We start from the raw sequence: 15,731 nt of genomic DNA, 5'->3' as shown, positions 1-15,731 counted from the left end.
GATAGATAGATAGATAGATAGATAGATAGATAGATAGATAGATAGAATAGATTGATTGATTGATTGATTGATTGATTGATTGATTGATTTCATTCCTTGGATTAATTAATCTAGGCAAGTCAGTGTTATCCTTGAGTTTGTAGACAATGCAAGAAATGTTTCCAACCAATTTAGGCTACTTTGGTTTAGCTGAACAAACAATATGGCTGGAAGTTCATACTGTTTACTTAGCCTCTCCCAACCCAAACTAGCATAAGAATGATCTGTGTATCAAATGAAATCTTTGGAGTTGTAGAATGAGTGGGACACACATCAGTTTTTCAAAACATTATCTGATAAGCTTCTAAAAATAGCATATTTTATTATATTTATTTTGCTAATTTGCTAATTAAAATTGCTAATTTTAACCTGATAAATATCCTCCTCAAAATCAAACTGCTTTTTTTATTATTATTTTTAATATAATTTTATTGAAAGTTTTAAAAACAAGAGTAAAAATTAATACAAGCTAAGATAGAGTAAGAAGGGAAAAAAAGGAAGAAATAAAAGAGAAAGCTAAAGTGCAAATAGAAGAAAAATAGAAAATAAAAAAAGACACAATGAAGTGGCTTCTGATCTTCTTTACAGCAGTTATAAATACAACTGTAGGTTTACCTCTTTCTCTAAAGTTACATTGTGACCCTCTTATTTCTATAATAGCCTATCTAATCATCAAAATCATAGATCATAAGTTCATTTTTTTTCCATTTTACACAAGAAGTCCATAAGGGGTTTCCAGTCAGCAATAAATGTAGATATTGTCTTTTCTCTACTCAAACAGGTTGATTTGACCATCCCAGCAAGTTCTATCATCTTCACCAACCATTCCTCCATTATAGGTTTTGCCAAATCTTTCCATCTTTGTGCATAGAATAATCTCACTGTAGTTATCATATGTAAAAACGAAGTTCCATGACTTTTTTCCAACTGTTTACCCATCAGTCCCAAAAGGAAAAGTTCTGGTTTCAGTTGTATATTATTCATTAAAATCCTCTGAATCAGTGTATGCACTTGAACCCACAATCTTCTAGCTTTTTGCATGTCCACCAAGCATGATAAAATGACCTTTCTTGTTCACATTTCCAACATAGATTTGAAGTATCTTTATATATTCTAGATAATTTTTCTGGTGCCATACACCAACGGTACATCATTTTATAAAAGTTATCTTTAAGATTATAACATAGTGTAAATTTCAATTCTTTCAAACACATTTTCCCATTGTTCAATCTGTATATTATAATCAAAAATCTTAGCCTACTTTATCATACATTCTTTCACTTGTTTTTCTGTTTCAAATTTCAATAAACGTTTGTACATTTTAGCAATCACATGTTCATCATTTGTACACAATTCCATTTCAAAGTTAGTCTTAGAATATCCAATACCTTAAATTCTTTTGTCTACTTTGAATATTTCTGATAACTACAAATAGGAAAACCACTGAAACTATATCCCTCTGCCATCTGTTGTTCTCTTGATTTTGTTTTGTATTCCCCTTGACAGAATTCTAGAATCTCACTGTATGTTAACCATTTCTGTTTGCCTATTATTTCTGTCTATAAAATGCTTCTTATGCTGAAAGGCATAAAGGTATTTTCAGGCACAACCTGGATTTGTATCTATTCCATATTCTCAATATGGCATGTCTAACAGAGTGATTTTTAAAATCTACATTAACCTTAACTTTATTGTACCACAAATATCCATGCCACCCAAATCTCAGGGCATGTCCTTCTAACTTTAAAAGTCTTCTATTTCTCAGCAACACCCATTCTTTCATCCAAACCAAACAGCAAACTGTAAAATACAATTTCAAATCAGATAAACCCAATCCTCCTCTTTCCTTTGCATCTTGTAACACTTTATATTTAATTAATGGTTCTTTTCCCTTGCCATACAAACCTAGATCTATCCTTTTGCCACTGTTTAAATGGTCCATCAGTTGTCAAAACCAGTATTTATCTGAAACAAAAACACCTCTCTGTTTATAACTTCTGTCTTTCTTTCCAAAATTTCCACTTTGCCATTAATTTGTTTTACATCTCCATTCACTTGTTTTACAGAGTTTTCCATCTTCTTAACTTCTTCTTTCATCTCCTCTTTCATCTTTACAAGTCTTTCATCCATTCTCTCATCAAAAGCTGTCAGTTTAGGATTAGTTGATTCAGACAACTTTTGTCTAATTCCTCATACAGTTTCTGAAACAATTCTGGAACAATTCCTCTTTCTGCAGATTGCTCTAACGATCCCCTCCTCCCTTCTCCTGTTTTTGCTGCTTTTCTGGTAGTTGCCATTCTAAGATTGTAAGCCAAAAGTGAAAGTGTCTCAGTTACAAGGGGGGAAGTAAAAGGCAGGTTTCCTTTTTTTTCTGTTTTGTCTTACTGCGTCCTTAATACTTTTGTCTCAGATGGCACTCCGTGGTTACAGTCACCTTCACAATCTGGCTCAGGTTACCTTTATCTTTATTTTGTAAAATCCACCAATTTCTACACTTTTTAATGATAAACAAATAACATTCCCATGAATGTCAGGTCCTTTTGTCTGTTTAATTCTAATATTCTCAAAAGCACTTTCACCAAAATTTAATCTTTCAAAATTACTGTCCCCTTTATCTGTTTTAAACGTTCTTACATCCAATTCTTGTTAAGCTTTTTGCTGAAAATTTAAATCCTTTAAATCCCTTTTCCCCTCCTCCTTTAATCCAGAAAGGAAGTTGACTCACCAAGTGGATTTCTTTTATCCTGCAGCTCAGAAAATCTCTCCTTAACTGTAAATTGATTACATCTGATAATGTTTAAGAAAATGAGGCTTTTGTGAACCTTGTGTCCATACAGGCTGCATTATGGCTTAATTAAAATATCTTGACCCCCAGCTGCTCAACTCATTAGCTGACCACAAAAAACCTCAGTTCCTGCAGTTTCCTTGTGAGGGGCAGCTGTCCAGAGTACAGGTGGGTGGTCTTATAATCTCTCCCTGCCCAGAGAGACTGCGCTGGCCAGAATTCACCATCTGGTCACCGATCTCCACTGCAATGCTGTCCCCACTCCTTCAGAGATGTCTAGTCCACCATAGACCCTCACTTGGAAGCCCCGAATCAAAATTTTCAAGAAAAAAAAGACCATTTCCTTGTAAAGAAAAAGAATTTCTCCTTTCTTTACCTCTTAGAGATACTAGATGATATAAACTCAGAAATGGGCAGGGCATTTTTTTTAAGAGCCTAAATTCTCCCTGATTTTTACCAAACAAAAGTTACAACTGTCTTTGTATAGTTTCTCTCCATCAAACATTCTTTCATATGCCTACCGAATCCCAAAATATGCAGCTGTTAGAAAGAAAGAAGCTTTGAAGTGTCCTGGGGGACTCCTGTTCTGCCTTAATGAAATCCATTACAGAGCTTTACTTTCAATAAGGGAAGGTGCTTTCAAGATACATGCCTAGCAAGGAAAATGAGACTCCACCACCAAGTGTAAAAGTTATGACAAGCCAGCTACAGATGGAGATGACAAGAGTTCACTTTCTGCAGACAAATTAGGAAACATCCCAAAATATATCAAAGCCACAGGGAGTTACAGAATTTCAGGCAAAATCTGATGAAAGCAAATGTGGTTCAGAGCACTGACTGTGTGGTTTGTCAAGCTGCCTCGATGCATGAAGTATATGATGATGCTGTTTACTTTTCTTTTTGGCAGTCCTATTCCCTTGCCTGTCTCTTCAAGGCCAAGAAGACTGGTCTTCAACCTTGCAAACGACTTATCAGTATTTATTTTTGAAAGTCAAGAACCTTTTTTTTTTCAGTGGCAAAGGACATATTTTGCACAAAGAAAAGTCCTTACTTCAATTCCAATGCCCAGGAGAGCTGAAATAATAATACTATGGAGCAAATGAGCCCATGGTCTGACTTTTCTATATTTCTGTTGCCAGAATAATAGATTATATTTCCCATTATGAATTGATCTTACCATAATGGATTTGTATTTTCTAGCAATTTTTGAAGGCCATGTTCTTATAGTTCCTGGACCAGCTTTCTGCAGTGGTGGTACCATTCAGATGTGTGGATTTCCCCTCCCAGAATTCTCAGCAGTTGTCATGATGACCACTAGAAAATTCTGCAAGATGAAGTCCAGACATCTAGAAAGGACTCCAATTGGTAAAGTCTGCCTTACATATTGTACATCCAACAATTTTTACCATGTTCAGATACCATCCATGATATCAGCTAGTGTTGTGCTAATATCTGTCCTCCAATTTTATGAATGCTTTCTTCACCCAAGGCTCTCTGATTTCTGCCTGATCCTCAGTTGCTTTAAAAAGTCTTTTGAAGGTATTTTTTTAGCTTCTTTCTTGTAAGGTGATAAAAAATTTGATGTATTTCCCCTTTCTGTGACATAACTCTCCATCAGTCGTCAGTTTTTCCAGCTGTCCAAACTCCCATACTCCCTGACCAGGAAGAGTCCTATGGGAGGAATCCTGTCATAATATTTCCTCCTGGTTTTTGACTGGTGTGCAAAGATCTTTTGAGGTTTGAAAAATGATAGCACAATGACATAGAGGACACAGCTTACACTTAGCCACCTTGTACCTTAGGTAAGTCATATAATACACACTATACTCACATTTTCCCCTTACAAAATGAAGAGGAAGAGGTAGAGGAGGAGGAAGATTATTTTACAGAGTGTGTTTTCATTTTCATTATTTTACAGAAAAGAAACTTCCAGCACAGCACAAGTGTCAACAGAGAACTGTAGCTTCTCCCATTCTCAGCAGTACATGCAGATGCACTTCCACAGTTGATGCACATCACTACTCTTTTTTTTTTAGTGGATACTTCTACTGTGTCTACTCACCATACTCATCTGTTCAGAAATGACATGGAGTTTGGTTTCTTCACCATGAGCAGAATTTTCTCTGCACAGCTCACTCCATATAGAGAATGCATAGAAATTAGCCATAGACAAATTCCAAGAACAGGCTTTTTGGAAGCTTGGCAGGAGCTGTTCCTCATTAGCCACTGAAATCATCTGGAAATAACTCTGGGATTCTGGGGCTTTTGCTCTATCATTTCCTATTAAGCTTTTTATTTAAATGTCTCCTTCTTGGTAACACCCTTCATGCAACCAAACAAATCTATTGTGTGCTTCACAAGCCATTTTCCGGTTCTGCAACCCCATTAATCCTACAACCAGCTTATCTCACAATATCTGCCTTTTAGGGAACTAATTTCTTCTTATCTCCCCAACTATGGTTTTGTCTGATCCCGTGGTTTAATTTAAAAAAATGACAACTAGCAATGCATAAACTCCTCCCAGCCCAATTTCAGACAGATTTTGTAAAATACACTTATTTGCTGAATTTTCTGGATACCTGAATCTATTTTCATTTAGCATCATCCTAAACTGGAGGACCCATGGGCTCTTCATTACCATCCCTTTCCCCTCACCTCCCAAATTTATCTGTGTAGATGAATGGAAAAAGAGGGGAAGACTGTTGCAACTAGGAGACTCAAACCTGAGGCTAAGATGCTGCTGTGAGTCTTTTTGAGAATATCTACTATCATAAAACAGCATGGGAAAGATAAGGAGCAGCCATCAAGAAGGAGATAATGTATTTCTTTTTAAATATTTCATGTTGCTGATAATGCATTGTTTAGCACTAGGATCCCTCAAATGATCCTGGTAGTCACCAAGGTATCTATACTGTCCTAACTACCAGGAAACACACTGAGACAATGAACTGGTCTCTAATATTTATTACTAGTACTTAACAAGAATCCTAACAAACTGAAGAAGCGTGGGAAAAACCCAGATATATAACCCCCAAGGGTTAAGGTGGTCCCGATCTGTGTCTCTTTGAATGGCTGAACAGTTCCTCAGTGCTACGCATGCGTTTGACAGTCTGGGTGGGAGCCCCCTGCTCGCCATCCTTACTCATGACATCACCCTCCCCTCCAGATTCACATTCCATTTCAGCCCCCTCCCCTCCAGAGTCTTGATAAGATGTGCTATCTGCTTGTAAAGTCCCATGGGAACTGGGCAAAGAAGGCAAATCTTCAAAGGACAACTCCTCCAAGGACGAAGCAGTGCTGCCCTCCCAATCCGATAACGCCTCCGGGCCAGGTGGCTGCTGCTGGAAAACATCTAGAGAGTTAGCAGGGTCAGCCCCCCTCCCCCCTGGGAAATGCAAGCCCGAGGTTGAGGGCTGTGGTTCCCCCACCTCCTCTGTAACTGGAGTCGAGGCTTCAGGTGGGGGCGGGGGGAAATACACACTCACAAACTCCTCAGCTTGGGCTTCTTCGGCCTGCTCGGGCGAAAGAGGAATCTCGGGTAAAATGCGAGGCTTGGGTTTGTGAGGGAAAAGCTGATGGAATCGATGAACCAGTGCTGGAGCATGTACATCTCTGGCATTCTCCCACGTGCGCTCCTCCTCAGGGTACCCTTTCCAGTGTATGAAATATTGGATGCCCCTTCCCCTCCTCCTAGAGTCCAGAATTTCCTCCACTTCGTACTGTTCCTCTCCCTCCACAATTACTGGAGGTGGGGGGGGTAGTTGCGATCGCAAGCTACTTGGGGGAGGGTCTTTGGCTAGCAAGGCTCTGTGAAACACTGGATGGACCTTCATGGATGGTGGGAGCTGTAAACGATAAGCTACTGGATTTATCTACTGCACCACAGTGAAAGGGCCGACAAACTTAGACTCCAATTTCTTGGAGGGTCTGGTAGAGATCAAAAACTTGGTAGAGAGCCACACTTTGTCTCCTACTGCAATCGCTGGCCCCTCCTGCCTGTGAGCATCTGCCGCCCTCTTGTAAGCACTCTTTGCCCTGTTCAGCTGCTCCTTTAACAACTCCTGTGAGGCTTGTTGCTCTTTAAGAAAATCAGCTGCGGCTGGAACAGTTCCCTGCTGGGAGGAGGTGGGCAACACCTGAGGGTTAACCCCGTAGAGCGCTTGGAATGGAGACATCTGGGTAGATGACTGCACAGAGTTGTTATAAGTAAATTCTGCCATGGGCAGCAGGGCTGGCCAATTGTCTTGCCGATAAGTGGTGTAACACCTGAGATACTGCTGTAACCACTGGTTAATTTTTTCGGCTTGCCCATTACTGGCAGGATGATGCGCTGATGACAGGTGGATCTGGACCCCTAATGACTGGAAAAGGGCCCTCCAGAACCTGGAAGTGAACTGTGGGCCTTTGTCACTCACCAAGTGATTCACCATGCCTCTATACCTAAAAACGTGGTCTATGAACAACTGCGCTGTGGCTGGTGCAGATGGGAGGCCCTTGCAAGGAATAAAATGTGCCATCTTTGTGAAAAGGTCCACCACCACCAGTATGGAAGTCAGGCCCTGGACCGGGGGTAAATCAGTGATGAAATCCATGGAGATCGTATCCCAAGGCCTACTGGGGGTGGGTAGGGGTTGCAAGAGTCCTGTGGGCTTCCCTGGGAGAGGCTTGGCTCGTCTGCAGGTGTGACAAGAAGCAACATACCCCTTAATGTCTGCAACCATCTTAGGCCACCAGTAGTCTCTCAGAGCTCTATGGAGAGTTTTGAAAACGCCTCCGTGGCCTGCCGTCTGGTGGTCATGACACAGTCTCAGTACTTCTTCCCTCAATGAAGGGGGAATATACAATCGCCCACTATGCCAGAGGATTCCTGCCTCCACATTGAATGGTGAGGCAGTGTCTTGCGGGCCCCTCTGGAGGTCATCCATCCTGGCCCTGGCATACGGGTCCTGTTGCTGCTGAGCTCTGGCTCTTGAAAATAGGTCCTCTGCTTGTCTGCCTGCTGCTAAATTCTCTGTTTGGCTCCCCCTCATCGGCTGATCAAAGTTGTGAGGTTGTAATATAGCAGCCTGTACCTCCTGGTGAGTGGTGGGGTTTGCCTGAAAGGATCGAGACAGGGCGTCTGCCAAGCAGTTTTGCACCCCGGGCACATAAGAAATAACAAAATTGAAATGGGAGAAAAACTGGCTCCATCTGATCTGGCGTGGGGTGAGGGACCTGGTGTTTTGTAGAAGCTGTAAATTCTTGTGATCGGTGCAAACTTTCACAGGAAAGGTTGCCCCTTCTAGCCAGTGCCTCCACTCTTGGAATGCTGCTTTAATTGCCAGCAACTCTCTGTTAAAAACATCATAGTTTCTCTCTGCTGGTGAGAGTAGGCGTGAAAAAAAGGCACAAGGAAGCAGCGTATTCTCTGCCTTGTTTGTATATTGCAATAACACTGCCCCAATGGCAACATCTGAAGCATCTGAATACATTATGAATGGCTTCGTGGGGTCAGGGTGCCTTAAGAGCGGTTGGGAAGCAAAAAGCTGCTTCAATTCCTGGAACGCTGCTTGCTCCCTCTCCCCCCATATGAATTTTGAGCCTTTCTTCAAGAGCTGTGTAAATGGTCTGGTACGTTCACTGTGATTTTTTATGAAACGGCGATAAAAATTACAGAATCCTAACCATTTTTGTATATCTTTAACATTTTGGGGAGGTGGCCAAGAGAGAATTGCCTGGACCTTAGCAGGATCCATGGATATGCCTTCTGTGGATACTATATAGCCCAGGAAATGTACTTCAGTTAAATCAAAGGCACACTTCTCTAGCTTGGCGAACAGCCTGTTCTCTCTTAGTCTTTGCAAAACATTACGTACATGGGTTACGTGAGTTGTGGCATCCTCAGAGAAAATTAATATGTCATCTAGATAAACGACCATGTACTTGTCTAGTAAATCAGCAAAAACGTGGTTCATAAATCTGGAAAATATGGCTCCTGCATTAGACAAGCCAAAGGGCATAACAAGGTACTCAAATTTTCCAAACCTGGTGTCGAAGGCAGTCAGGTATTCGTGCCCCTCTTTCACCCGGATCAGATTGTACGCACTCCTGAGATCCAACCTGGTAAAAATGCGTGCCTTCTGTAAGCGATCTAGCAGATCCGAGATTAAGGGCAGAGGATAGGATTCTCTCTTTGTTTGTTTATTTAAAAAACTGAAGTCGTGGACCACTCTCATGGGTGTCTCCTGGGTTGCAGGTGCCAACGGGTCAGGCTTCTTTGGTACGAAGAAGGTAGGAGCAGACGCTGGGGACGTAGATGGTCGGATGAACCACTTTTGGAGATTGGAGTCCAAGTAATCCTTTAAGGTGGCTAACTCCTTGGGGGACATGGGATATTGTTTCCTTGCTGGAATCTTGGCTCCTGGTATCAACTCAATGGTGCAGTCACAGTCCCTATGGGGGGGTAGTGCTGTGGCCTCTTGTTCGCTGAAAACGTCTGCAAAATCTGCATACTTGGCTGGCAAGTGGACTCCCCCTGCTACTGTGACTGCGTTGGCTGCTGGAGAGTGTGGAGCGGCTTGAATCTTGTGGTGCTGGCATTCCTTAGCTGGGAAGGAGATTGCTCCTGTAGTCCAGTTCATCAACGGGTTGTGGATCCTCAGCCAAGGCATGCCTAGGATTACCGGCACATTTAGCGCTGCAGTAACATAAAGCTGGATCCACTCAGTGTGGTCTCCCACTGTCAGTTGCACCGGTTCTGTGAGCCTTCTAATCGGCCCTGCCTTGAGGGGCTGGCCGTCAATGGTCTCCACTTCTATGGGGCATGGTAATTCTCTGGTCGGGATGTTGCAGTCTTGTACGGTCTGCGCATCAATAAAATTAGTTGAAGCTCCAGAATCCACGAGGGCCTCTAGCTTGACCTGGTGCTCTGGGTTGACATGGACTTTTACTGGTAAGTAGTAAAAGGCTTGCCTGGAATCTTCGGAATGAGCCCTCCTTAATTGATTTATGGTCTCCCTGCTGAGCTCTGTGGAGGGAGACCAACGGAGTTTCCCTGATTGGAAACAGAGGCGGGGATGGGTCTTGTTTCAGCTGCCTGCCCTGGGGGTCTTACTAAGGCTGCTTGGTCTCTCGCTGGGCAAGCTCTCACCATGTGCCCCTGGGCTCCGCAGTAGAAACACAGGGCTCTCTCTCTCCTTCTCTGCCTCTCAGTCTCGGAATTCAGTCTCCTGCTTGCCCCAATCTGCATTGGCTCCTCTTGTGCTGAGTGAGAGGCTGCTACAGAGAGAGCTGGAAATCCTGAAAACGCTCGGAGGGTCTTGCTTCTCCCCGGCTGCATCTGCCTAAGCTCCTCTAGCCTGGCATCTATGACCACCGATAGCTGATATAGGGCTTCTAAAGTAGCTGGTGTTCCCTGGCGCACCAATTCATTCTTAATTTCCTCATCCAGCCCCTGTTTGAATTGGTCTTTTAATGCACTCTCATTCCAGTCCAGATCTCCTGCTAACAACTTGAAATCAGCAATGTAGAGTCCCACCCTCTTGTTACCTTGCTTGAGCCTCCGAATCTCCCGGCTGGCCGTGGCTTCTCTGATGGGGTCGTCAAAGTGTGCTCGGAACCCTGCCAAAAAGTTCTGGTAGTCGTTGAGAATCGGGTCGTTGTTCTCCACCATGGGAATAGCCCATTTGGCAGCTGGTCCCTTCAGCAGGCCTAGGATGAAAGTGACTCTGGTTCTGTCTGTGGGAAACTCTGCGGGTCTGCTGTCGAAGAACATAGTACACTGTGTGAGAAAGATTCTCAGCTGTCCTGCTTCTCCTCCAAATTTCTCTGGTAGACTGCCCTGGGATCTCAACGTTACTGGTGGAGCTGCTGCTGCTGCTGCTGCTGGTGCCGATTGTGGGTTAATCGGAGCTGGTTGTTGTAACTGCTGTAGCATGGCAGCTTGTAATGTGTTGATCTGGAGATCTACTTGTTGCTGGTGTTGTTGTAGGGCTGCTGCCAATTGCTGGATGGCGAGCCACATTTCTTGGTTTTCTGAAGACATTTCTAAACGTATCTGCTTAATTGCTTGTTCCTCCCTCTTTCGATGGGAGTAGGAGTTTGTTAGGATTGATGTCCTAACTACCAGGAAACACACTGAGACAATGAACTGGTCTCTAATATTTATTACTAGTACTTAACAAGAATCCTAACAAACTGAAGAAGCGTGGGAAAAACCCAGACATATAACCCCCAAGGGTTAAGGCGGTCCCGATCTGTGTCTCTTTGAATGGCTGAACAGTTCCTCAGTGCTACGCATGCGCTTGACAGTCTGGATGGGAGCCCCCTGCTCGCCATCCTTACTCATGACATATACTCTGTGCTTGCCAATATCTCTGCCATGATATTTCTTCAAAAATTAACTGGGAAGCTGTTGGGCTGCAAAACTCCACTCTTCAGCATTAGAGTTGCTGACCTGTGCAATTCATGATCTGTGAAATATATAACCAGTGGATTTCATTGCCACAAGATAGAATTATATAACTTAGATGGCTTTTAAAGGAGGCTAGGTAAATTTAAGGCTATCAGTTTTGTATCCTCAGAGTAACCTCTGAGCTGCAAGGAAAACACCAGCTGCAAGGAAAGAAGGGTAGGATGAGGTATGTCTCCATCCTCTGGTTGTGAGCAACATATGCATTCTATTGACAAACTCAACAAAGGAAAAAGAAGTATGACAGAACAGTTGCCATTGTGTGAGAATATTCTTTACATGCTTTCAGAATTCCAAACATGGCTAATGTCTCAAAAGTTTGTAAACCCTATTTTGTTAAGCATCAGGATCATGTTCGTAAGAGATTTGGTGTATAACAGAAACAAGAACACTAAGGGTGGCACTTCGGTAATTATTCATAAAATTCCCAAGTTGATCCCAACAATATCCACTGACAGAATAAGAAACTTTGCTTCCACCTTTATTTTATTTATTTATTTCTCACATTTCTTCACCACCCATCTTGGCAAGCAACTCTGGGCAGTTTACAATCAAATTAAGATAATAAAAGATTAAAATATCATAAAAGCAGATTCATTATAAAAATATAAATATAACATATAACATATAACATATAAAATCCAAAATGGTGAAACCATCTTAATAAAGATGATCTCAATAAAATTTCCCAGGGCCTCATCAAGGTACCAACCACCCCCATGATTGACTATGAATATTTAATGAGACCTGCTGCTATTATAGGCTTAAAGCATGAAGTACATGAAATACAGTATACCTTAATTTCAGAATCATATAGAGACGAAAAGAAGTAATTTTCCGCATATCATCGTATACTGTTATTAAAATTAGGAAAGAACAGATTGGGTTTTTCTCTTACATAAGTCAGATATTAACCTGTGTCTCTTGCTTTGAACCCAATTTAAATATATTTTAATGCATTTATTTTTCACTGTTCTGCCCATCTGTATTTTTTGGCTTCAGACTGTACTGCAAAAATAAATATTAATATCCTTCAAGGCAAGGAACATTGTGAATAAATTTCAGCATGAAATGGTGCAAGTGCTATTTGGAGGAAAAGATTAGAGTCCTCTTTAGGATCTTGTTTTGTAAATGTCAGTATAGCCTTGCATTAAAACAACAACAGCTTCTTTATAGTTAGTATCAATAGGGAATTTCCAATGTTTTCTCTTTGCTATTGCAGCCATTTAAAAAACAAACAAACCTAAAATTTGATCAGTTTTGTTATCTGCACATTTCAAAAGTGGCACTTGGTACATTATCACTGAATCTATTTGGTTGAAGTGGGGGCTACACTGTGACATTACAGTACTATCTGCTGCCTGAACAATTGACCATTTTGTACAAATGAAGAGAGAGAAGCATACTGAACACATCTCCTTAGTCAGAAGCTGAAGACAATGTTCTCCTCTGTCTCTGGGAAGTGAGCTTTCTACAACTGCCTGTGTTCCCAGTTAGAGTTGTACTACAGGATTTCCATACTTCCAGGAAATGTTTTAATAGGCAAATTGCTCTCTTCCAAGGATTGTCTTTTCAGGCAGACTTGTGAAATGCTACATTCCTTGATTGGCCCCTGGCATGCACTCTGCCTAATTACCAGGGCATAAACTGATTGGCTGTCATAAAATTTCATACACAACATATGCAACAGGAGGTGACTAGAGGTTTCAGACCTACATACGGACTATAATAATACTGTCACTGGAGAGGTCTTCCCTTTGTTCTTTCTGGATATCCCCATGAAGACTTGGACAAAAGCTTCATTGCTCTGTGTAATTTGGTCATAGAGTTTGTATTAAGAGAGGTTGATTAACCAAATATGCATCTGGAATTCAGCACTGAGTCTTTGGAAATTCTCAATTTTTGAACCAAAAGTAACCCTCATTAACATTGTCCTGTTTTTCCGAAACTAATATTCTTTCTCTCTCTTTCTCTACATGCACATAGACATAGAGTCCCCCTTTTGGGAGAGATGGGTGGTAATAGAAATTCGATAGATAGATAGATAGATAGATAGATAGATAGATAGATAGATAGATAGATAGATAGATAGATAGATAGATTCTAGAAACCTAGCATCAGGGTGGAAAAGGTTTTAATCTGATCTTGCCAGTATGGCTTTCTAAACTTGAAGGACAGTTAGCATAATGCATTTAGGAAACAAAACCATATGCATGATTTTTACAGACAATACCCAATTGCTTCTTGCCTTGGCCAACATGATATTAAGAAGTGGGTTTAACACATAAATTGCGAACCTATTTAGAGATATCTTGTGCTCCCTTATCCCTTATCACCCTTAATTTTGCCATTTCCTGAGCCTGGTAACCCTATTTCCAAGAATGTCCTCTTCTACTTTTTTTTCTTCAATTCTCCTAGCATTTTCATTAAGCTACTACTATCACAACTAACTTCTCTGCAATTATAGAATTCACATGCTCATATACCATGGCCAGCACATTTTTTCTCCTACCTGTCCCTGCTAAGTCATGTTCAATGAGAGACTGGAGGATTAAGCTTTTTAATTAACATGTGCACAATGTGCCCAAGAATACTTTAGCATCCCTTCCTTCTTCCACAACATCACTCCTAAAGCAGATAATAAATGTTCCTAAAATAACCTCCAGATGCAGTCAGATTAAATCCTAAACATTCTAATCAGCACCCTGCAATTTTAAAGATGTAAAGAAAGTGGTTGTTTTACTAAAGGCCATTCTTTGTCCAAAACCAGTGCTGAAGTGGCAATCACAAATGCATTCAGCACGTGGCAAAGTATGGACAACCACAGTGTATAATAATAGTGGAAAGCAGGGTTTCAAATGGTGATCTTTCTTGCAGATATTTATTTGCTTCTATTTTGATCTGCATTATGTTGGAAGATACTTATTCAGAGAAATGGAGAATGCTAAAAGGTTGCTGACAGGTTCAGAATGCTGCAATTATCTGTGAGTACCCAGAAGTAGAGAGTCTTTTAATACCTGCATGTCTGTGCATTTGCATTTAGAATTGGTATGCTTGATTAATAAATTAAGATGAAAACATTGTCATGTTCTCATTCTAATGTCTGGTTAACATTGTAACGTTTCACATGTCATTTTCTGTTCCGTATCCCTTCACCCGGGGTTTTTCCATTCCGTTACACTCCGTTGTTGTGAGGGCTTGGAATGCATGTTTGGGTTTGCGCTCCTGTTCAAGGTTACGTTCCCAGGCGCGTCTAACGGCATTCAGCACCTGGGAGGGGGAGCGTCCTGACGGGTGACGGGGCGGGACCTGCCCACAAGCAAGGCTTTTAAGTTTGTATTTGGCGCGCTTTTGCTCATTCTCAGCTTTCTCTGTATTTGCATACTATTCCTTTAATAAATCAGTCATCTTTAAGCCCGAGCTTGTGAGACTGAGTATTTGGGGTTAGGCAATCATTACATAAAGCTGAGAATCATTTTTTCCATTTTCCGCTGGCCCCATCCAATCCTTGGATAAGAGGGAACGCCAGCGATGACCGAACCTCAACTTCGCGTAAGTGAGGGAGGCGAAGAGGAGCGGGAGGTGGTCAAAAGCCGGCCAGCGCTAACCTCGAGAGCGCAAAGAGCAGCACGTCGGGAGTTGCGAGATACCCAATTGGACGAGCTGCTGACATCCATACAGGAGAGTCTCAGGAGTGAACAGAGATCTGTTATGGAAAGAACCACGGGGAGGGGGTCTCCCCAATTGGCCTGGGAGCACGAAGTCCCCTTGTCACCGAAGGTGGTGATAACCAACCAACCCCCGGAGGAGCCGGTCACTCCGGCCCGTATGAGGGCATTGGAAGATAAAATGGATTTAATAGTGACGATCCTCAAGGATCTACCCAGAGAGGATCAGCCCAGAGTGGCAGAGCCCACCCCGGAGGATTGGGAGGAAGAGCCGTCACAGTACCCCAGGCACAGCACCCTGTCGACCCGGGGGAGAAGTAAGACTCGATCAGCCCATCAAAGGGGAGAGCGGGAGGCAAGACCCCCTAGGGATCGACCACTTGTGGGGGCTCGGCGTACGCTGTCATTCGCGGCACCGCCACAGCCAGCTGAGCCGGTAAGAACCTTCCCGCCATTTGGAGTGAAGTTTGATGGGGATCCCGCAACGCTCTCCTTCTTTATTACGAATGCCAAGCATTATATAGAAGATTGGGGTCGGAACTTTCAGTCTGAACATGGCAAGGTCAATTTCATTGCCAACAAGCTGAGAGGAAGGGCAGCGGATTGGTATGTGCAACTATGCCAAGCTGAGGCAACTGAGTTAGAGGACTTCGATGAATTTTTGTGGGCACTCAAGGAGCATTTCGAAGACCCCCTAGCTCAAGAAACGGCCAAAAATGACCTGCGCAAACTCTACCAAGGGTCCCTCTCAGTTGCTAAATATGCGTTGGAGTTTAAAGCTTTAGCAGGA

The sequence above is a fragment of the Candoia aspera genome, chromosome 1 (assembly GCF_035149785.1).
Source record: "Candoia aspera isolate rCanAsp1 chromosome 1, rCanAsp1.hap2, whole genome shotgun sequence".
NCBI classification, from domain to species: Eukaryota; Metazoa; Chordata; class Lepidosauria; order Squamata; family Boidae; genus Candoia; species Candoia aspera.
This window is presented reverse-complemented; position numbering follows the sequence as displayed.